The sequence below is a fragment of the Astatotilapia calliptera genome, chromosome 13 (assembly GCF_900246225.1).
Source record: "Astatotilapia calliptera chromosome 13, fAstCal1.2, whole genome shotgun sequence".
NCBI lineage: Eukaryota > Metazoa > Chordata > Actinopteri > Cichliformes > Cichlidae > Astatotilapia > Astatotilapia calliptera.
Genome location: NC_039314.1, coordinates 24,222,138 through 24,245,996, shown reverse-complemented (window position 1 = coordinate 24,245,996; position 23,859 = coordinate 24,222,138).

The following is a 23,859-nucleotide window of genomic DNA, read 5'->3' as shown; positions in this document are numbered from 1 at the left end:
TGCACTGATCTTTCTTACAAACTTGCAGGTGAGGGTTGCGTGGAGAGGGGAGGCAGGAGAGGTCCAGGTGGGTGCTGCATGCAATGCAGGGAGGCAGGCAGGAAAGAGTGGCAGCTCCGACACGGAGAGTGATTTCCGGCGGCAGCAAACTGGTATCCAGGAGAGCTTGGTAGGTGGGGTTCCGAGGCTGACGAGAAAAACAGAGATACGATTAATACGTATGATGAGTCACCAATGAATTGACGTGAGGCCGAGAACTGACTAAAGTTGGCAGATAATCTGGCGACGACCAGTTGAGTGCGCCGGTCATAAATACTGCTGGTATGATTGCCATCAGGTGAGGAACAACAAAGACTCCACCCAGTGGGGAGGAGCTGATGCTGTGGAAAACCACCCAGACCACGACAGGAATAGGTCTAGGCTGCTGAGGGCTTCCCATGATATACTTATAGTAGTGTTTCTTCTTCACTCACTATGTGTTTATATACTTCTTTGCATTTAATCATTAGTTATTCTTAATCTCCGGCTCTCTTCCACAGCGTGTCTTGCTCCCTCCCCTCTCCCCAATGGATCAAGGCAGGAGGTCGCCCCTCCCTGAGACTGGTTCTGTCATTTGCATCGTTGCACAAAATACTTTTATAACCAGAAAGTTTGTAAACCTTTAAAACCTGATCGTCCTAAAGTAAATTTTCATTATTCAACAAAATAGCTTTTAAACCTCTGTTCAGCAGTGAGAGAGAGAGAGACAAAGGCCTCCCTGTAGCTGAAGGAGAGCAAGAGAGTAACAGGCAGAGTGGAATAAAGAGCCTCTTCCATCATGCTGGTTACAGAGCAGGAAACGAGGGATTTGTTTTCCCTTTTTTGGCTATTGCAGTAGCTTCTCCGAACAAGTGGGGTCAGATACAAACATTTAATCTTCTCAGTTTGCTCATGCTTTCTCCTCTCTGTGTTTCATATAAACTTTTGCTCTGAGCTGCTTTTGTTTACATTTTTTGAATTTATTTTCATCCACGAACAGCTCTCACAAGCCTCTAAAGTTTAGAGGTTGACAGCGCTCAGTCTTTTTTCTTCTTTCTTATTAACAAAGTTCTCTCTCTGTTGATGAAGCTCAAATGTTGTTTCATCAAATGTTTAAAGATTATATGATATACTGTTCCCCGGGGAGAAAAAAAAAGATAAAGTCCAGCCATTAATTGATCCAATTTTTTATGGTTTTGACTTATGCAGAGCATATATACATATATTCATATACTGATTCTTGTTGAGGAGCCAAAAAAGACAGTTGCTCTAGCATATTTGACTTTTGGCTTCCCATTGTCTGCATGACCATGAAGTTCATAAGAATTAGCCCTGCCTCCGGCATCCTGCATTTGAGTCTGCTTCCTGAGGAAACTACGACACTGCTATTTCAGTGCTGGGAGGAGTCGCTGGGAGAGATTCAAGACACGGCTGTAAAGATCACATCTTTCAGGTGGAGTATGAACACCTTAGTGTTCCCCCAGAAGTGCTGGAGGAAAAAGTGAAGTCAATGCTTAGGCTACGTCCACACTAGCCCGGATAGATTTGAAAACGGCGTTTTTGTCCAAAAACGCTCGCGTCCACACTAGCGTTTTCGGTCGTTTTTACACAGTTGCGCATCCACATTGAAATGGCCGAAAACGCTTACGTTTCAGTACTGCTCATGCGTGAAACGCAAGAAGATTCGATCTGCCTCATTTCTGTCTGCCGCCTATTTACTTTCCTATTTACTAACCTGACCATTTTTATGATATTGTTGCCTTTTGGTGCAGTTTAATGTGATTATCTGATAAACAAAGGGGTTATTGTGCAGTTAAAAAATCCACCCAGGAAGTTTTGTGTGTCATATGAGAAATTTGTTTGGACTCAAAGTACAGACTCAGCACACCACCAGCAGTTCTAACATGGTTATTGAACAGGGAAATTGATTGGCCTGTGAACAGATGACTTGAAACCATGTTTGTGACACAGAGCAGGCAACTAGGAACCAGACAGAAAAACTGAATAAATACTTATTTATTCAGTTTTTCGAGATACAAGAACACAAGCTTAAGATGTTTACCACATTGGTTGGTGTAGCGCTCTGAGAGGAATCCACAGCATTATCCAGCCACTAAATAGGCAAGCTTAATGAGAAAACTAGACAAAGGCATGCAAGGATATGCGTGTGAAATGGTTCCACCCATAGGCGCTTAAACAAAACCAGCCCACAGTTCCACCTTAAGTCAGCATTTAAGGTTATTAACTCAAAATTTTAACTTAATAATTCAAAGTTTCCAATTGTTTCCGATTTATCAACATGATTCATTTTGAGATAATAACCTAAAACCTTTACTTACACAAGGCAAAGATGGAAACATGCTTCCATAGCTTGGTTTCTTGAACTCTATCTAAAAAAAAAAACTATAACTTTTATCATAATGCAGATTGATTGTGTCCACTGTTGTACAGTCTCTAAGAATCTCATTATATTCAATGTGTTTGAGGTTTTAATAGCGCCACCTTCTCAGAAACATGAATTTTCTGGGATCATCATTTGCAGCTACTTGTTGCCTTCTCTGGACTTTCTGTGAAAACTGATACTGTGAACTTGAAGTTTGAGGATGACACTTTTAGACACACCCAGAAAAAACTCTGATAAGAGAGAGAGAGGAAGTCGTCCATTAGAGGCCAGCTTCTGATTCATCATCCTTTGTACACAAATGTGCTACTGAGTACAGATGTATGTATCTGCACAGAGAATCTGAATGTGTGCGTGCTTAGTTTTTGCCTGCAGCTCTGTTGTATTTGCAGCTCGTGACAACGGAAACCTTGATGTTGCTCAAGCAGTGTTTCCTGCTGTGGTCCAGCCATACTGCTCTTCTCATCTCTTTCTCTAATCTCTAAAACACAATCTGACTCTTCTGTTCCTGCTCCGAGTAGACCGCCTGGCTTCTTGTTGTGCATCGCTGGCGGAGCCACAAAGTCTGGTCTGATGCAAACTGGACGTTTATTAGCCAGCTACATACAGTACGTCTATGGTGCCTGGTTTATGTCATCGTCTATTCAGTGACCATTAGAAAGGCTATTATTAGATTAATAGATGAGCTGTTATTCCCTGTATTTTTAAACTGAGTTGACCTTCATCTTTTAAGTCACATTTAGTGACAAAAAATTATATTTCCTGTTCTAACTAGCACAGGCTAAGTTTGAATGTTCTATGCTTAAGTTAAAGATCCAGGTTTCAATGCTGCCTCATTCTCTGAAGGTTAATGTGATCTTACTTTGAGCTGAAGATCTGCATGTACATAACACAAATGAGTGCATTAGCAACAGAGTACTCAAAAGAAAACCACAAAAGATAACTTTGAAAGGAACACTCAAAACACTCTTTCATTTTCAGCCCAATGTGTAGGATGCTGGCATGTACCCTAGTTAAGATCATCCCATACACACTTAAAGATGTAAAAATTATCCTTCCGGGGCTTCCGGTGTGACGGTAAGTACAGAGCTCCCGCAAGCCAACTGGATAAAATCCGGTAAAACACGAATTAAAGTGTGAGACAAAACGACTTTGGAAGATGAGCGGAGGGACAACAAAAGCAAAGAATAAAAAAACTACGGACACCCAAAGTAAAGACATAAAACACCCGAATAACAAGGACAAGCTAACTTTTCAGCACCCGAAGCTAATATGGCCACGTTCCAAAACGGACTGGATTGTATTAGCAAGAAAATTCAATCCCTCCAAAAAGAATTGAAATCAGACTTCAAGACATTCAAAGAAGAAATTACCGGCCAAATGAAACACGAACTTTCCAAATTCAAAGAAGACATCGACCAGAAGTTTAAGAACATAACTGCAGAACTTAAAGAACAAGAAGGGAAATTAGAAGCTGCGCTGACCCGCACGGAAGAAATAGAGAAGTGGAGCTATGAGGCCAATCAAACCCTGACAGAACTAATGAGAGAACAAAAATCGATGATGACCAAATTGGATGACTTGGAACTACGATCGAGACGTAACAATATGCAGATCTACGGAATACAAGAGGGAGCTGAATCTAAAGCAGAATCGCTGGCCCAGTTTCTGGAAGTTTGGCTCAGAGAGGAGCTCAATGTTAATATCAACCTCCAGATTCAATGCGCGCACCGAGCGTTAACCTCGAAACCTGCAGCGGGTCTCCCCCCGAGGTCAGTCGTTGTCAATTTCCAACAATTCACAACCAAAGAGATGATACTTAAAAAGGCATGGGAAAAGAAAATAGTCACTCTGGACCGAAACAGGGTTTATTTTGACCATGACTACTCGGCGAGAATGGTGCAAGAACGCAAAGCATACGTGAACATCAAAAAGATATTAAAGAAAGAAGGCATCCATTTTCAGACTCCTCTCAGCAAGATGCAAATCCACTGGCCAAACGGAGTGAAAACCTACGGCAACACAGAGCAGGCTGCTAGTGACCTGCAAGAGAGAGGATACAATGTGGAAAAAGGGATAAACAGCCGGGAGAGAGAGCACCGAAGGACGTCCGTCAACCGGGGCAGCAACATGGACACCAGTGCTGGGGTGGCTAGCAGGGGAGTTCGAGAGAGACTTCAAGAATTTCAGCATAGCAATAACAATGCATGAGAGGGGTATATGGAGACGTATGACGACAAGATGGATTTAAGGTGTGTCTGGTAGGATTATGTGGAAACACAAAGTTGGCTATGGATGGACTGTACATAATAACAAGGACTAGTATGAGTGTGACAATCTTTCATGAGTCATATCTCATTACTGGTTTGCCCCCTCACATATACTAATGCGCCACAAACAGGACTTTAATATCACCAACCATTCCCATGTTATTACGGTGTATCCACATAAATGGCCCACCCTGTAGAATAAATGAAAATCAGCATTGTCAAAAAAGAGCCTGATTAAACAAAGAGGATTTAACTGCAGAGTTAGCTGAAAAAAATCTGGAAAAAAAAGACTGAAAATCAAATAAATTAAGCAAAATGAATAAATATATTAATTTCATTCATGAAAATCAGACCACAGCTTCTGTTGTGGGTAATTCAAGCTTCCCTTGTGCTTACAGGAAGACCAAAGCCAACAAAGGAAGTGAGCACAGGAGTGCAGCACTGTCGAAACACATTTGCACATTTACTGTAATTTCAATTTCGTTTCTTAGCAAAGGTGAAATTTAAAGAAAACTGAAACAAACCTCTAGACTAAAGGTTTCTCACATCACTGCTTCTCGGGGTGAGTCCCTTTTTCATTTAAAAGTTTGGCTGTTCACCTGAAAACTATTTTCTCTGGCATGCTGGTGTTTTCCCTTTTCCTGAGAAAAATGCCAGAAATGTTTCACTAAAGCCTTTGAAGGTTATTGTTCTTTCAGCGTGTACACCAGAGAGCACAGGTCAAATCTTTTTAACACAAAGCTTCATTTAGTTTGAGTCCAAGTACTTGCTGTACTGAGCCATGTACTGACTAGAAAAGTGGCTTCACTGGCTTTTCACTGGAACTTGGACCTTTGACTATACTGGACTTGTAGAAGGTCATTCTGGAGGGTAGAAATGGTACCTTATGGCCAAATCTAATTCAGAATTAATCAAGCAGCTCATTGGGACCCACAGTTAAAATGATACTTGTATATATACTGTATACCCATACATACCCCCATGATCCAGAGATTCGGGCATGGTGTCTGGCCAGAGCTCATCTACGTAATATGTGGATGTCCTCCAAACTAAATAGGAAAGAGACCACCCACCTTGTTATCAGCATTCAGCTCAAAAACCTGCATCTTTGATAGTACGGAAGTGCATTGGTGCTTATGGAATTGATAGCTTGCACATCTAGACAAATGCAGAAATGTATAAATAGCTTTTAGAGCAACATCCTCCCCCATCCAGACAATGTTTTTTCTTAGGGAAATCATTGGATTATTCAGGAAAACTATGCTAAACTACAGCGCAGCTATTAAAAAAAGTATGGCTTCTAAGTAGAAGAGAAGCAGGAACGGGATAATATTGCTGGGTTCCCGGACGTTTACAACAATGATCACGTGCGTACCGAACTGTGGAGTGGAATCAGTTCAGATTTTGGATCAACCATGATCCGTTGCACCACTAATTTTTACTAACTTGTGTTTAACACCAACCTACCAGAGGGTCTGCAGATGAAAATTAGCCCAAGGCTAATCTGGCATATTTACATTTGTTAAAATGTTCATTAATATGTATTGCCCCTCTTTCTAAATAAAATAAAATAAATAAATAAAAGTAAAAGAATCTACACTTTTTTTTCTAAAAGTCTGGCAAAGACCTGTTGAAATGCTTTTAAGGGCAGTCTCCAGTTACAATGACAGAAGTAAAAATTGATGACTGGAGCAGCTGATCACGTGGGTTTGTGGGTTTCTGCACGGCATCCTAAAACTAACTTCTTTAAACTTCTTCCTCCTTCTGTTTGTATGACATGTAAAGTGAAATATCTTAAGCCATGTATCGGTTCTGGCATATACAGTAGCTCATGAGAATTGGCTCTTCAGTAAATTAGAAATAATGCATGCTTGTGCTAAACTATTGTTTGGTCTTTAGTACTCTTGGCAAAATGATACTTGGAGATGGTAGATGTTGACATGCTGACAATAGGTCACTCTAGCCGATTGCTAGGTGGTTGCTAGGCCAGGCAATGTGATATCTGATAAGAGCCACAAGGGCCTAAGATGTACCTCCTGTATCAGGCATAGGCAGCCTTCAACATTAAAAGCCATTTTAGCCCCTCCTACCAAAAGAGAGACAGTACCACACACGTGGTGGTGACAGATGGCTTGTTTTGTTTGTGTGTGTGTGTGTGTGGGGGGGGTGTCTTTTTCAAAGCTTGTGAGAGCCTCAGTTTGACAACCTGGGGAAGACTCACTGTTGTCCAGGTGACTATCATACCTAATTGTTTGCCAAGAACTGTAGTATATTGATTGAAGCGATGTAGAGACACTTTCAGGTACTATTGTCTCCTTAATATGAAGGCACTCCTGAACCTGAGACGATGTACTTCATGTTGCTGTCTTCTTACAAACTTTATGCCAGCCTCCTTTTCCATCAGGACTTTGCACCTGCACAGTGCCAAGCCTACTACCAAATAATCTGCTGAACATTTTGTTACTGTGCGTTACTTGTCATGATCCTGGGTCAGTGACCCAGCGATTAGATTCTATTGTTATTATTTTCTAGTTTATTCTGATTTTGTATTTGTTCTTTGGTTCTCGTGTTTTATTTTTTCCTACCTGTGTCTAACGCCCTGTGCTCTGTTTGTGTCCCCGAGTTTTGTGTTGTAAAACAGTCTGTGAGTTTCCTGTTTTACTTTGAAGGTTTGTGTCTCTTCGTGTCTAATTAGGTTCAGCTGTTTTCCCCTCTGGTGTGTCATTCCCTGATTACTTTGTGTGTATTTATAGTGTGCGTCTGCCATTGTTCCTCGTCACGTCGTCTGTGTAACCTGGTGTGGATCCTTTTTCTCACCACACCACATGACTGCTGCCCCAGCCGTGACATTACTGGCAGTTGAACACCACAGATTCAGCAGTGTTATTGAAGGTGACAAGAAACGGATTGAGACGAGTTAAGGAGCTCATCTTCTATAACTGACCACTGAAAATAATCGATGTAATCCACCATCTAACAGCCACCTGAAGTGTTGAGGTTCCCTTCCCAGACATTTCAACCCCCACTTACGGCTTCTTTCATGTGATCTCATCAGCTCACATGATATTCGAGTGGGACAATTTCATACAGAAGCTTTGACCCCAAGGGTAAAGACATGCCTACTTTTTTATATTTTTGTCACACCTTGGCTCATGTGATGACTCACTTTCCCTTAATGGGTCAATGAACCCATGCATCACCTCTGAGAACCCACTGGGGTTAAATACCTGAGGGAATTTCCATCAGTAGTTTCAGAACTGAAGAAGCCTGTTAAATGAAAGGTGAAATGAACCAAAAGTCCAGCTGCCTTTTTCAAGTATTCAAGACAATCTCTGTAAGACTCTACTAAAAGAGATTCTAGTAATTTGATACAGGATTTCTGACTTTCATCAGCTATAAACCATATTCATCATAAATGAACTAAAAGGATTGAAATAGTCTCCTTTACAGGCGATAAGTATCTTAAACATTGAGACCTGAGTCTCATACTAAAAGCCTTTAAAGTTGCTTAAATTTAGCATTTTAACCATATTGAAGCTCCCTTGAAGTTGCTAGTTTGAACCAGTTGTGGAGAAACTGCACTTTTTCTGCAGTCAAAACATCTGCTTACTAGTTTCCCCATGTAGGCCATGTTTAGGCATACCTACTCGGGCTCTGTGTGGTATAAATATGGATTTGCCGTTCACCCACACCTACCCAGCTGGGGTCCTTCAAGTTTTTTGCTGGCATATTTATAGAAGGGAAATGCAGCTATACTGTGGAGAAGGTGAAACCACTGAACATGTTGTTGCACTGTCATGTGAGGTTGAGAGAAGGTGACTGGTTCAAATCGCAATTAAAAGTGAAATGCAATTTTATTGATGTACTGCAAAATAAATTCCAGAAGTAAGAGCTGTGGTGCCATTTTCCAATTTCCATTCTCTTCAACTTATCCTTTTCAGGGTTGCGGCTGGGGCTGGAGCCTATCCCAACTATCTTAGGGCGTGAGGCAGGTTGCACCCTGGACAGGTCACAGAGGCTAACACAGAGAGACAATTAACCTAACCCGACTAACTGCATGTCTTTGGACTGCTAATTTGTCTAATCATAATTTATGTACATGGTCACTATGGGCCCCCCCACCCCACTGTAGTCTGCCCCACTGGGGCCCAGTTGGAACCTTTCGGCTCTAAACTCCAGTGGACCATCTGTCTGTGGTCTCCAGTGCTCCCACAGACCCCAAGGAGGCCTATTTGCTGTGTAACCGTTCAAGCCTTGTCCACTGCATGTTTGACTAACTTCTTTAGCCCTTTAGAAATGAAACCAGAGTTTTATTGTAAGACACAATTGTGTTCTGAGTGGCAACTGAAGAGTAAGGTTTCATTTTCCCCTCCCACAGATTCTCGTGTTCATATTTTTAGGGAAAGTGAAACTCTAGTGACACAGACTTGATCTAGTGTGCCGTGTCAGCCACGTCTAACTGTTCAGATGTCTCACGAGAAAAGGGTGTAACCGGTTTGCTTTATTGGGTTACTCCCTTGTGAGCCCGTATCACAGGCAACAGCAGCAGACTGCAGTACAGTACACACATGAAGACACTCAGCTCAGTCTGTTTAATTTGGTAAATAAAGGGTTTTGTTTGCATAAAATGTGGCTTTGTCAAAATCCTGACTTAAATGGGATACAGAAAATAAGCTTATGGATTTGCTAACTGGCCACTTTATCATGGCTACTTTACCAGTACCTGGTTGCACATCCTTTTGCCTTCAGAGCTGCCTTAATTTCTTGTGGCATAGATTTAACAAGGTGCCAGAAGTGTTTCTCAGATTTTGGTCCATCCTGATGTGAAAGCATCACATGGCTGCTGCAGATTTGCCAACTGGCATCAGTGATGTGAATCTCTTGTTCCACCACATCCTAAAGGTGCTCTATTGGAATGATATCCGGTGACTATGGAGGCCATGAGTATGTTAATAATAATAATGGATTGCATTTATATAGTGCTTTTCGAGACCCTCAAAGCGCTTTACAATTCCACTATTCATTCTGTCACAGACCTGGGTCTAAAGGACCCACGGTCTTTGAATAAGTATGGACATGTGTATTTTTGGTGCTGCTGTCCTCTGTTTCCTTATGTTTGTGTATAGGTGGGTGTGTGGGTGTGGCAGAGCACCTGTTCTTCACCCCTGGTGGGCGTGGCAGACAGGAGCCTGGCCACACCTGAGGAGAAGAAGCGCACGTACCTGAAGCTGATCAAGCCTCGTCGGGGAGCTATTTAACAGTTTGGCTGAGCGCTCCTCAGTGCTGGATTGTTGCGTAGGACTCCACGTCAGTGTCTTGACTTAGGTTTAAATCAGTGTGTGCATACCTGCAAGAGCATGTTTCTTGACAGCTGCCTCTGGTATTCTTTCACCTAGGAGGAGCGTGGAAACAGGAGGGCAGTAAGCACGGGGATTGCGAAAACACGGGAGCGGAGAGCACAAAGACACGGATTTTGGGAGAAGACTGCACGGGAGTCAAGGGAGCACACGGGGATTTATTGTTATTTTCCTGCACTGTAAATAAAGACACCGTTGCAGTGAAGTGTCCTGCGTCCTATCTCCCCCACAGTCTGCCATGCAGACCGTGACACATTCACTCTCACATTCACACACTGGTGGAGGCACAGCTGTGGGGCAGACTGACAGAAGCGAGGCTGCCATATCGCACCATCTGTCAGTCTATTGGCCAACACCAATAGGCGGCAGGTGAAGTGTCTTGCCCAACGACACAACGACCGAGACTGTCCAAGCCGGGGCTCGAACCGGCAACCTTCCGATTACAAGACGAACTGCCAACTCCTGAGCCACGATCACCCTGTTGAATGTTGAATGCATTATGTTAAAAAAAAGTTTTAGGTGATTTGAGCATTGTGATATGGCACATTGTCCTGCTGGAGGCTTCCATCAGAACTCATGCTCCAGTTAGTCCCCAGTGTTTATATAGTTGCGTCTTTTCTGCTCTCTCGGCCCATGTATTCCCCATGCGTGCCCTGCCTCAATTGTTTTGTTTTTTTGTTGTTGTTGTTGTTTTTGTGGGGGGGTGTTCACTTTGTCCTTGTCCTACATTTAGAGTATCTTCTACACCACCGCATAGAAGCAGCACTGGGGCATTCACATGAAGTTTTTTAATAAAAGAATAAAATCTAGAGATTTCAAACTAAAGGCAAATGTCCCTTGCAGGAAGCTGCATCCTCTTTTCTCTACCCACTGAATTGCTCTCTGCTGTTTTCCTCTATTACCCAATTACATAATCATGCAATCCTGTGGCTGCTGTCCATGCTTAGCAACTAATTTCCAGGCAACGCATGGAAATGAAACAGAGCAATAAACTCCAATTTCATGCAGTATAATTTCATAATACCAAATTATGATCAATAATGGAGCACTGAAATGGCTTGGTGCACAGTAAAAAAAAAAAAAAAGGTAATCTTTTCCTCCATGTTGTTACAATAACAACGTGTGCATTTTCTTTCTTCAAATTACTTTACCTCCTGCTCTGTCACTAGCATGGATAATCTGATAATACTTAATTTTAAAATGGTTCATTGTTACCTAGCAGACAACACAACCTTTAAATACACATGTCCGAAAGCTGCTCTGGTTTTTAATGTATCCATTTCCCCAGTCTTGGTTTTTCAAGTGCATTCCAAAAACATACGTGATGACTCTAGTGGAGAGATAATTGCAGAGGTTCAGGAGAGTGGGGAGACCACAGATACAAACAGTGATGTTCAGCACGGTTGTTTGGTAGGTGGTGTCTCAGGAATTTCCTCCATGTGGAGGAATTGTAATAACAGCAAAGGTTAAGATTTACATGCTTATTTACTTGTTTTCCTTAAAGACACAGTCCGCTCTAAAGAAAATGTCACTAACTACTGCAACATTAGGCAATCACTTCCTGGTGACAGGTTCTATAAGTTTGTTTTAAAACAGCATTTCCCTCTTGTTACATGCTTATAATTTAAACTGCTCTTTTATAGCATCATTCAGATCCTTAGAGTATATAAAATAAGCATGATCTGAAGCTGAAGTGGTTTTAAAAAGATACTCATCTGTTATATCTTAGCAGGATTAGTCAAAGATTTTGGAACGTCCCAGTCAAGGAAATGTAAACATGGGAAGAGCAGCAGTAAGACCCGCCCACACCCACCGGATATGACATTAAGCCATATACAGCATGTAAATTGATATGGTGTTGCAAAGTGGCTTGCAGATACCACTGTAGGCAGGGTTAAGTTGCTTTATTTGTGCATCCTATATTTATTTGCCATCAGCTGTTGTGGACTGGTGTAGTGATCAATTAATCATAACTTCATTTCCTTTGCAAGCTAATGCTATGCTCAGTTTTTGATCAATAACTTGGAAGCGATATCCACAGAGACATCCATAATGGAGCTCTGACATCGACTTTGCATTTTCAAAAAGGGGAACCTTAATTATCAGGGGATCTGCTCTCTCACCAAGGGGGGCACAGTCGCAGTTTGGATGTAGAAGAAAGGCAGAATATCAAAACAAGCACAAACCACAAACGATAGTAACCTATAAATTATTTTTATTTCAACGCATGAAATTTCTTCTTTTTAGTGAGAGCATGTGAGAATGCTGAATGTTTTTAAATAATAGCAGTAAGTGATTGTATTAATGATTATATTGATGGGTTGTACTGATCAGTTTCTTGTTTTGAAAACGGCTCCAATTCAATTTTGTTACATGTATTGTTCTGTAGCACAACTAAGTAACAAGATAACAGTTTTCCACTAGAGGCTGACACAGTAACCTCTGTTTAACCCTTCAGAAACTACATTTCTATCCAAGGGGAAAGCAGTACAAACATGCAAGCTTTCAAAAAGCACAAATGCTCACAAACACACATTTCCCTATCCAAATGGTGTTATTTGTGACCTCTAGCATTACAGATGCACTGCACAGGGAGAAAACGCAAGATTTGCATCTTCTCTGCTCTGCAGAACACACCTGCTTAAAATAGCTTTTTAAGCCTTTATTTGGTTTTGCAAATAAGAGTTTGAATTTTGAGAGTAATTAAGTGCATCAGCAAAAGATGCACAGCTCACTGAAGGTCCCAACACAACACTTCAGTGAGGTTGAGGTTTGGACTTTGGGCCACTGCGACACCTTGATTCTTGTCTTTTCTGGCCAAGCTTCAGGTGTGAGACGGATGGCATGCATGCCAAAGTATTCTTTGGTATGCAGAGGAGTTCATGGTCAACTGAATGAGGGTACTACAAAGAGGATTTCATCTTATCCAGGTAACATCAGGCTGAACCCTGAGTTCTACAAAGCTGGTTCACTGTTACTGGGGTATATCACCACTGTAGTTTATGCACAAATCTTAACCTGCGCCAGAGCAGTTTGTTCTACAGTGGAAATCATTGCCTACTGACTGATCAATTTTCTCAGGAAAATACCTTGGAGAGTAAGAAGATATGTTGTTCAATAGCATCTATTTTCTCTGGATTTCCCTGACAGTCAGTAAGACCGCACCCCGCCCCTTTGTCTATAGCAGCTGTGTAGCTTTCAGTCATTATGTGTTTAGCCTTCATCTTTCTTTGTTGCACTGGCAGGTAAACGTACAATCAATCTCACTTAATCAGTCAGCTACTGTCAATACCATGCCCACACAGGGGAAAACTCTGGGTTAACTTAATGAGTTGATTAGCTTTGTGACCACTTAGCCAAACATCGGAAATCAGTAAAAGTTCACTTTAATTCAATCCGATTTCATTTGTATAGCACCAATTTGCCTGAATGCGGTTTATATTGTAGGTTAGAGTTGAGAAAGAAACTTTTAAAAGAAAAACCTCTGGCAGAACCAGGCTCCAGGAGGGGCAGCCGTCTGCTGTGACCAGTTGGGGGTGAGGGGAAAACACATTGTGAGAGAGGCAAAATTTTATAATTACAAAGGATTAAAAGCAACAGTCATGTATGGCAATGAGGAAGGAGAAAAGACATGACTGGAAAATTCTCCCTGGAAGCCCCCAACAAATTGAGACTAGCAATGTGACTTAGTTGAGGGTTAGGGTCACTTAACTAGAAAGCCTAACTATATGACGTTTTGAGACTAATCCTAAAAGTAGAGGGGGTGTCTGTTTCCCAAATCCAAATTAGGAGCTGGGTACACAGGAGTGGTGCCCTAAAGCTGAAAGCTCTGCTCACATTCTACTTTTGGAAATGTGAAAATCACAAGTAATCCTGCAGTCTGAAACCAAAGTGTTCTATTGGGATAATATGGTGCTATGAGGTCTTTAAGATGCAATAGGTCCTCACTTTTCAAGACCTTGATTTTTAAATTAAATTCTAAACTTGACAGCTAGCCAGTAAAGAGATGCTGAAATGAAGAAATGAGTGAATCCAGGTTATGGAAAGCTACCGTGGGTATGTTGAACCCACTTTGTAGCACAGCACCTCAGCTGATGACTTGGAGATTGCAAAACAAGCTCCAATTATCAGCCCTCCACCATCAAGCCTAGCCAGTGTTTCTGCTGACATGCTGTGCTTGGTTTTCACCATGCATGCAGGTTTGTTTATTACAGCCAAACAGCTCCACTTTGGTCTTATCTGTCCTGACATGCAAATTTGCAAAGGTAAGCTGTGCTGCCATGTTCTTTTTAAAGACAGGAGACTTCTTTCTTCTTATTATTTTACCTTGAATATTATATCTCCTTTGTGCCCTGTGTTAATTATACTTCAACCGATTCCTCGATTGTTTTTACCTGTGGTCATTATATTTAGCTGTCCCTCAATCCCCATCTGTGTCCTGTTATGTAATCAGGCTACCGTGTTTATATAAATCGTCTTTTCTTCAAGGTTAAATTGTTTTTCTGTGTGCTGCCTTCTTTTGTGCTCTGACCGCTGTGCTTGTCGGTCCATTTTTTCTTTTTCTTTTTTTTAAATGTTAATTCTGGTGTTTGGATTTGTTATTCAAAGTCCAGCCTGCAGTGCGTTTGGGTCTTATCCTTCTCGTCCCTTTGAGTGTATTGTTTTTTGTTTTTCTATTGTCTCTGCAGGTTAAAACCAGCTATAAAAATATGATTCACTGGTGCTCAGTGAGGTTTTTTCTTTCCAAATCTCACCATCTTTTCCCAGCACCGTAATATGAGAGCAGGTGTCAATTGTGGCATCAAATTCACTAACAGGTCTAATTTCAGTGCTGGGATTAAGTTGGGTCTCAGCGGGGAGTCCCTATTACGAAGGTTAAAATTGGCATTTTTATATAGTTTAAGCTTCATGGAAGTGAGAATGACAACCGCAACATTACATGAATTTCCCACCATCAATTATTTATTAGCACTTACCAAAGTCTACCATCAAAAGGTGCATTACACAGACTGTAAGACAATCCCACACACAAACAGTGGGAGCATTGACATCTCTGTTAAACTGATCCAGACTTCTTTTTTTTCTTTTTTTTTAAATCTCATCACTACTGATCAAGTACAACTAGGAAGTATGCTCCTGTGGGGGGTATTTTGTGTTTGTTTTATTTTTATTTTATTTTTTGTTTTTTCCAGCTGTCACAATTTTGTGCGTCATGAAATAAATGGGAAATTATCCCAGAAGGTGAGATTTTTTAAAACCAGGGACACTGGAAGTGTTCCTGAGATGAACAATGAGAGAAATGTGGTGTTGTTAATGGCACTGCTGACAAAGTAAAAGAGGAAGGCCGCAGAGAAGATCCATGAATCTACTAAAGGAGGACGAGCAAAGCGTTGGTGCGAAAGAAGAGTAACAAATAGTGTGAAATCAAGGGGTCAGCCTGGAGTTCTGCTTTAACAGGAGCAATTGGAGGAAGAAACAAAAACATTGCTTTCAGTTCTGCCAGTACTTAACCAGCCTCAAGCTCAGGCTGCAGAGTTCTGGCAAATTAATTTCTCTCTGATGTCACAAGCCACATCTTTGTAATTTCCTTCAAGCCACATCACTTGTATTAGCTTTTAATTGTGTGATTTGTGTTATTTGTGCAGATTCTGCTGAAAGAATGGAATGAAATTGCTCACAATCTGCATGTTATGTGGTGTTCACATGATTCCCATAAAAATAAAAGCTTTCCTGTAATTTCTCTGTGCTGTATGCTGCCGGCTCCATGCTTTTTAGCAGGAGAAACAAATAATTCCCACAATAATGTGGGGAAGTAAAGCCACAGCAACATTTCAAAACTAAAGTCATGTGAAGTTCTCACATCAGATCATCTGATCGCATCTTGTGACCCTTCGGGTCAGACGTTAAAAATAAAATGAGCAGATTTCTTTTATTCCACAGTAAATTTGAAAGTGAAATCACAAAATTAAATAGAAACAAAGCTCAGTTCTTTGCTAATTTATGGTTTAAAACATTCTGCTAAAAATATTTTAAATATGTTGTGTCACCAGTGAGAGAGGAAACCTCAACGTTAAGTTTAACAATTAAAAATGGCTGCATTCTTCCTCCTTTTCTTTTTTTCTAACCAGCATGTAAAACAGTGTCTTAAGACCCACAGTGCTGTACAGTGACTCCTGGGACAGCTAATGATTAAACATTTAGTCACCTCCAGGAAACAGTTTCTGCATGTAGGCATTGGGTAATGATTTCAGCATGTACAGTCCTGCTGAGCAGTGTTTATTACAACATGCCCACTGATACTAAACTTTCTTTTGATTAAATCACTCTAAAGATGTCATCCAAATGCTTAATTTCTTTATTATGTCGCAGTTATCCTAACATGATTAATATCACTGAGGTAAGAGATGACATTAGAGATTTGGTCATGTTTTTATTTGGTCAAGTAGAATATATTCTTTTTTTGTGTGTGTCAGCAACACCAGACTTGATCACATCAACTTATCTCCTAATACAGAGGTGGGAAACTCCAAGCCTCAAAGGCCGGTGTCCTGCAGGTTTTAGATATCCCACTGGGTTAACACACCTGAATCAAATAAATATCTTATTAACAGGCCTCTGGAAAACTTCAAGACATGTTGAGGAGGTCATTTAGCCATGTAAATCAGCTGTGATGGATCAAGGACACATCTAAAACCCGCAGTACACCGGCCCTTGAGGCCTGGTGTTCCTCACCCCTGTTTAAGATATATTTCTAAATTAAATCAGTTGCTTGGTTGGTTCATCTAAAAAGATTTTCTAACAATATAAGTGAACAATCACCCCCAGGTTTCGTTTTTCAAAAGGTTTTCCAAAGTCAGTTGGTATTACAATAAATCCTTACAACACAATACATTACATCAGCTCTTGTTTTAACCAATCACTTCTTGGATTCTACTCAGATTTAGACAAAGAGCTTTTAAGGATTTGCTAGAATATAAGGTTGTTGTTCATTTCCAACTTATCTGCTCTTACTGGAACACTGAAAGCTTTCCACACCCAGTACACAGCACTTTGCCTGATTAAATCTAACAGCGTAGATATTTAACTGAGTCAATGACTTATTCCTTGCCTCTGGCACAATCTATACATTAAATAAAACATTTTTTTTAAACCAATGTGCTAGTGATTTCACTAGATTTTATATATAGATAGATAGATAGATAGATAGATAGATAGATAGATAGATAGATAGATAGATAGATAGATAGATAGATAGATAGATAGATAGATAGATAGATAGATAGATAGATAGATAGATAGACTATAAAATAAAATATATTGCCTGACAGCCATATATCTGTAAAGTGATGGTTTTAATTGTGAATAAGTCAGCAAATCCAGTTCAAGTTTATATTTACTGTCTAATCGATGTGTTTTATTGCCTTTCTGTGGTCACACATTCTTCTGATCTTCTCGCATCAGTCTGAGAAAGCGAGCACTTGGATTAGGCAAGCAGAATGAACAGAAGGGCAAAGTCACAGGACCCAAGGACATCGCTGCCAGGGTCTGACCAAAGAGCTACAAGGGTGCTATTGTTGCTGTAAGAGGAAGCTTGAACAGGCCAATGACAAAGAATTTCAACCCCTTCTTCCCCTTACAGCACATACTGTTTTTTAAAATGAGGGGGGTTGGTTTAAAGTTTTCACTGTGATTTTCTTATATAATTTTCTTTTTAAGATTATAAATTAAAACTTAATCCTGATTTTTGCATGTGGTTTTTATCTGCAGCATGTCAGGCTTCACATGCATGCAGTACCAGCAACTCTAGGTATTTGGTTTAGAAACAACATAATTCTGACTGACCAGTTTATTGTAATGAAGTTTATATTTTGGTGAAATTATTGTTGATGCTAAGGTTTCAAAATGACCTGTCCTGCCTCAAGAGGATTATTAATGGGTAGCGGTAAAAAAAAATCTAAAATGCATATTATTTATACTGATGAATAGCTTAAACAATATAGTAGTTGATCCTCAATATATGAATATACTTCTAGAATGTAAAATGTGATGAGATCAGTCTGTTTAATCTGTTTTATGTGTTGTGAAACAATTTAAAAGCTTCAGTCAGTCACATTCCTAAGACACGGGGACCTTGGGGCCCTGATTGTATATTGGATTGTATATTGTGATATACCTGCCTTCTGCTTGTGCTGTAAAATATTTAGGTCGGTGTTGTCTATGTGTGACATATCATATCAAATCTGACGTCAAATCATAAGTACCCGGGCAGTGCACCTTGCATGTCTGCAGGGTGGATCGAATGGAGGGTTTTTTTCTCCAGACACTGTGTGTGTGTGTGTGTGTGTGTGTGTGTGTGTGTGTGTGTGTGTGTGTGTGTGTGTGTGTGTGTGTGTGTGTGTGTGTGTGTGTGTGGTGGGGTGGAATGAATAAAACCTCAGTGTTGGTGTTTTGGCAGCATTGCAGAGGAAGTTTCAGCCTTACTTTACATTATAACAGGCAGATGTGTTTTTCTGAGAAAAACTGCCAGTTGTCTGCAGGAAACTACATATCTGCACTAAAAGCACACAGTTGTATTTTTTCTTTTTTTTTCTTTTTACTCCTTAAATTTTTAAAACAAGTATCTAGTTTCTACTCCTTTTCAAGACAGGCTCAGTACTTTGATTTTAGGCATTTGAGGGGAGTTATTTTTTTCATGTCATTGAAGCCTTCAAATTGATTTGAGTCTCCATAAGTTGTTTTTGCCGTACTTCACTTAAAAGAGGAGTAAGAGGAGCATAACGGGAAAAACAGTTTTTTAATTGGCAGGTAATTTCAAATGCAATGTTTCTATCAGCTCAACAAACATCAGCAAACACATTAACTGTTTGTGTGTGTTAGAAATAAAGTTTCTTTTTAACATTAATTGCAATGTATATTCATATTAGAGTTGATACATTTCTTATTAGAAAGATGCAACATATTTAACTTCATATTGTGAAGGCTTGGGTGTTGAAGGTTGACTTGCACACACTGATACTAACACATGTGCTCATGTTCCACTTAACTTATTCAAGTTGAGTATACTTACTAGAATTAACATTTACATTGAAATAAAGTTTGTATTCACATCTACTAATATTATTATATTATTATTAAGCTTTGTAGACGTGATCAAAGCGACTTGCTGAAGTTCAAACTGAGCATCAGCATCAGAAGAAATAGGATTTGATGCAGTAAAACCTTTTGTTAATATTTTTTGGTTTTTTAACGAATTAAACTTCTATTGCCATATATGACTTTTAAATTGGTATCATTGTTGCAAAGTCTGGTATTTTTGATCAGTTTATCCAGTTTTTTGGGGTTTTTTGTTTTGTTTTTTTGAAAAAAGGAGAAAAAAAAATCACATTAATAATCTAGAGGCCTCGAAAACTCATATTTCAAATATGATACACTTACAGGGTTGAGTGACTTTTAATGTGGCATGTTTGTTGGTGCATGGTGAGCTAGTTTGAGTATTTCAGACACTACTGGTCTACTGAGACTTTCCCACACAAACTAGGGTTTACAGAGAATTGTATAAAAAGACAAAATATCCAATAATTCAGTGGGCAGACAGCTTCAAGCTGATATGAAGGCAACAGTAACTCTAGTAATGACTTGTTTCAACAAAGGTATAAAGAAGAACATCTGAATGCACTGACAATTCTACTTAAGAGTGCTACTCCTGTTAGCAAAAAACTGAAATTTAGACTACAATTCACAAGTGTTCACTAAAATTGGATAATAGAAGACGGAAAAAATGTTGCCTGTCTGATGAGTTTTGATTACTGCTGTGACATTTGGGTGGTAGGATAATAATTTGGTGTAAACAACATGAAAACAGGGATCCATCCTGCCTTGTATGATGATGTAGGAGATATTTTCCCTCGACTTATTTGTTATTATATATGCAAGTATAACCAAATATCATTATATAAATGCCTCTTCTGCCCTCATACTGTGTTTGATAGTGTGTCTTTATGATCTATAACTTGGCTTTGTTTCTTTCTCGCCAAATGTTACTGGGTCTTTTATAGTTTGTGAGATAAAAAAGTAGAATATTTTAAATGTTTTTTATATTGTATATTTTCATATATGCTGCAACACATAGACGTTGCTCTTCTGTTTGCTGTCAGTCATCTTCTCTGTGTCACTTAAGTTCAATGCACCATTTACAAAGGCGTACAAAAATTCTTAGCAGCCATCCCTGTTATCTAGAATAGCTCCTTTTTATTCTTCTAAGAGTTTTGTTTCTTAGTAAGTGCACCTAAAGTAGGAAGGAAGTGAACACACACCATTAAAGGTGGCTACCGACTGTCTGCAGTTAGCAGCTGGAAGCTATGAAAAGACTCTGCTGTCTTTTGTTTGGTGTTTGCGCTGAAAAATTTCTTTGAGTTTTAACATTTTACATTCTTATCACATGTTGTCACAATAACTGTTTTATTTTGTAAACAAAAGGTCTCTGCTGTCAGCGCCCACACACACACACACACACACACACACACACAATATACTCGGAGGAGAGCAGTGGCACACCTTTACTGTGACTGAGCACTCTAAATTTGGAGCATTGCCTAATCTATTCGGCAATCTTTGTGATGAGTAAATTATGCATCAGCAATCGAGCTCAGGTTCAAGGTAATGTCCAGAATAAAAATACTGTTCAAGTTTTACCCTTCAGTTGATATGGAAGTTATTTTTATGACACACAACAGTGGTTATTGCTGCTTTTTTCCTTTTTTTTAAAAGGTTGTGTGTGTGTGTGTGTGTGTGTGTGTGTGTGTGTGTGTGTGTGTGTGTGTGTGTGTGTGTGTGTGTGTGTGTGTGCTTCTATCTGACAGTATCACCCGTTAAATCCTTTAACTTCCTCATTTCTACTGTTTTCTACTGTGTGTGTGTGTGTGTGTGCGCGCGCACGCGTACGCGTACGTGTGGGTGCGCAGACCTTGCTGTTACTCAGACTAAGTTGCGTTGGTGGCTGTTAATCACTCACACCACACACAAGACAACAGGACTGCACTCATTAAATATACAGACAAATGCTGCTTTGACCCAAAAACCAAAGGACCCCTGGAGTAGGCTGCAAAAACCTTTCAAAAATGTCAAAACACAAAATGCGTGAAAAATACTCCCACTGACAGCTAGAACAAAAGTAATGTGTATTACATTTAAACACAAAGCCAAGTGAATTCATTTTTAAAGAATTCTGTTTGCATTCTTACCGTGAGTCATTTTTATACTTTCCTCCCAGTTACATTCTTTGAGGTATTTGGTATCATTTAAGTCTGTCTGTCAGTCAGTGTTCCGCACAAGCATAAAGTGAATAAATCCCAAAAACTGATTAAGTGGGTGTTTAATCTCTCCAAATCTTTCTTGCACATGTTGTGTTTCATGAACCTTATTAGCAGTACCACACGTTAGTCCTGCTTTGATTAAACCTGATAAACGAGCAGCTGGGCAGCAGCGGTGGCTACAAGAGCCACATTGTGCTTAACGGACACCCTTGGGTGATCATACACAGCAAACAGCGCCTCTGTGACCACCTGAGACTCTGAGGCAGGCAGGAAAGACACCTGAGTCCTGGCTGCCTGTAGCCTGCTTCACACCCGCTACCTCCACGGTCATCCTATCGCCGTTAACCTCATTAGTCCAGATAAAGCAGCCTGCACGGTCCTCTGAAGCTACAGTGATTGATGGAAGATTTCTAATACATATGGAGCAAGTAATCTTAACTCACAGCTGGGTGTGAACCATATCTGTGCCAATTAATTGCAATCTATCGGGAAAAATAGAAACACTTCCTCTTGCATGAGTATTGAGATCTTAAAATATTAGCAGAGATGTAATACTGATTCTTTGTGCCATCATACAGCAGAACAAAAGGTCCAAATACATTCATCTTTTTCTATAAATATGACTGCATCATATCACTAACATGCGTCATCGTTTTAGAAAGTCTCCATTTTTGCCATCCACACTGCGACCTTAAAGTACCATTTTCAAATGCATACGTTTTCAAGAGCGTTTTCAAAACGCTGTGTTTTCTATCAGAGAAAATGCCGTCCAGTGTGGACGGGACGCCAAAATGGAGAGAAAACAATGCGTTTTCAAACGAAAACACATTAGTGTGGACTTAGCCTTAGAACTGCCAGTTAATCTAATATGCAAGTACATCCTCCATGCAATTACGCATGGCTGTCAAAACACACTGCACATGTATAAATGCTGGCAGCCACACTGACCACTTCTTGTTCTGGCTACTCCCTTTAGTGGTCACCACAGCTGATCATCTGCCTCCATCTCATCCTATCCTTTGCATCCTCTTCGGTCACACCAAACATAGATTCACCTCAGAACAATTTAAGCATGAGCGTGAATGCTAAACTCCATGCAGACATCTACGTACCCTCCAGTTTGATTTAAGTCTGCACAGGCAGTACATTATAAGTACACCAAGTATGCATCAACAAAGAAGAAAGGAAATAGTAGGTGCTCATCTGTGGCATCCACAAATATGAGCATCATAAGGATGATATAATCCTTGAATAGCCTCAAACTTTATTGCTGTCTGCAACTAGACTGCAATTTCACTTCAAGAGTTTGAGGTCTTTATAGGTCATATCTGTAACAACATGAGAGCAGGCTTTGGTCATCAATAACTATAATGTGTATAATATGCCAATACCTTATTTTTTTACAATCCTTTAATTGCCTCTGCTTTCGAGGAAGTGCTGAAAGCAAGTTGGCTTTATGATATATTTTATGAACGTCAATAAGGTTTAGCATTCAGATGTACTTTCATCTGTATAAACTTCTGTGTGTCCTCTGGTTAATTATTTATGACCACAGTCTGGATGTCCATTCTTTTCATAGGAGTACCAGCTGTGGCTCTGTTACCCCTCCTAGTCCACCACACAGCAGAGCTCCATTGTCCTGGTCCCAGTCATTAAGAGTAGACAGAATGGCTACTGACCCCCTGCTGTTTGGAGGACACACACCCATCACACAAGATGAAGCTGCTCCAGCCACTACCACACTCTCCAGAGGAGCAAAGGCTTTGACACTGGCACAGCTGATGAGAGTTTAAGCTTTAATGTGGAAGTCAAATACAGTATGTATTTCTGTTTTTGTAAAGTTTGCATATAACGTTTGCGGACCATATGACAATATATAACCAAGGCACACCTGTATTCATGAAAGAGCCTCCATATCATCTGTAATGGCATTATTAACTGAGGTTAGTTTCCAAAGTGAATTTTCTTTTTTCGGTTAAGAGTTTTACTTTAGGTTTTATTCATTTCAGTGTTAAATGTGGTATTATTGTGTGGATGCCAGAGGCAAGACTCACAGTACTGTAAATATCAAAAGTCTCAATAAACACATTATTATTATTATCATTATTATTATTGTCATTATTATTATTATTATTATTATTCCAAAAGTCTAGTTTTTATTTTTATTTTAGTTAACTAAAATGTTTAACTGATGATAATACACACAAAGAGATCACAACACTGGTTCATACCAGTTGGCTGCCTTTTTATGCTTGAATAATTCATAAGTTAGTGTTAACAAATAATAAAAACATTCCTCTTTAAATGATCAGGGCACCAAAAAGGTTGAAAAAGCAGCCAGAGACCTTCAGAAAACCTCCGGAACTATTGCTCAACAGCACTTCAAAATATTACAGGAAAGTCTGGTTCCCTGGAATTAAAGCTCGAAGAATTACTGTCGCCTAACCGGTTTCTACTCGTCAAGGTCTCTTTATGATGACGCCTTGACAATTTCAGCCTTT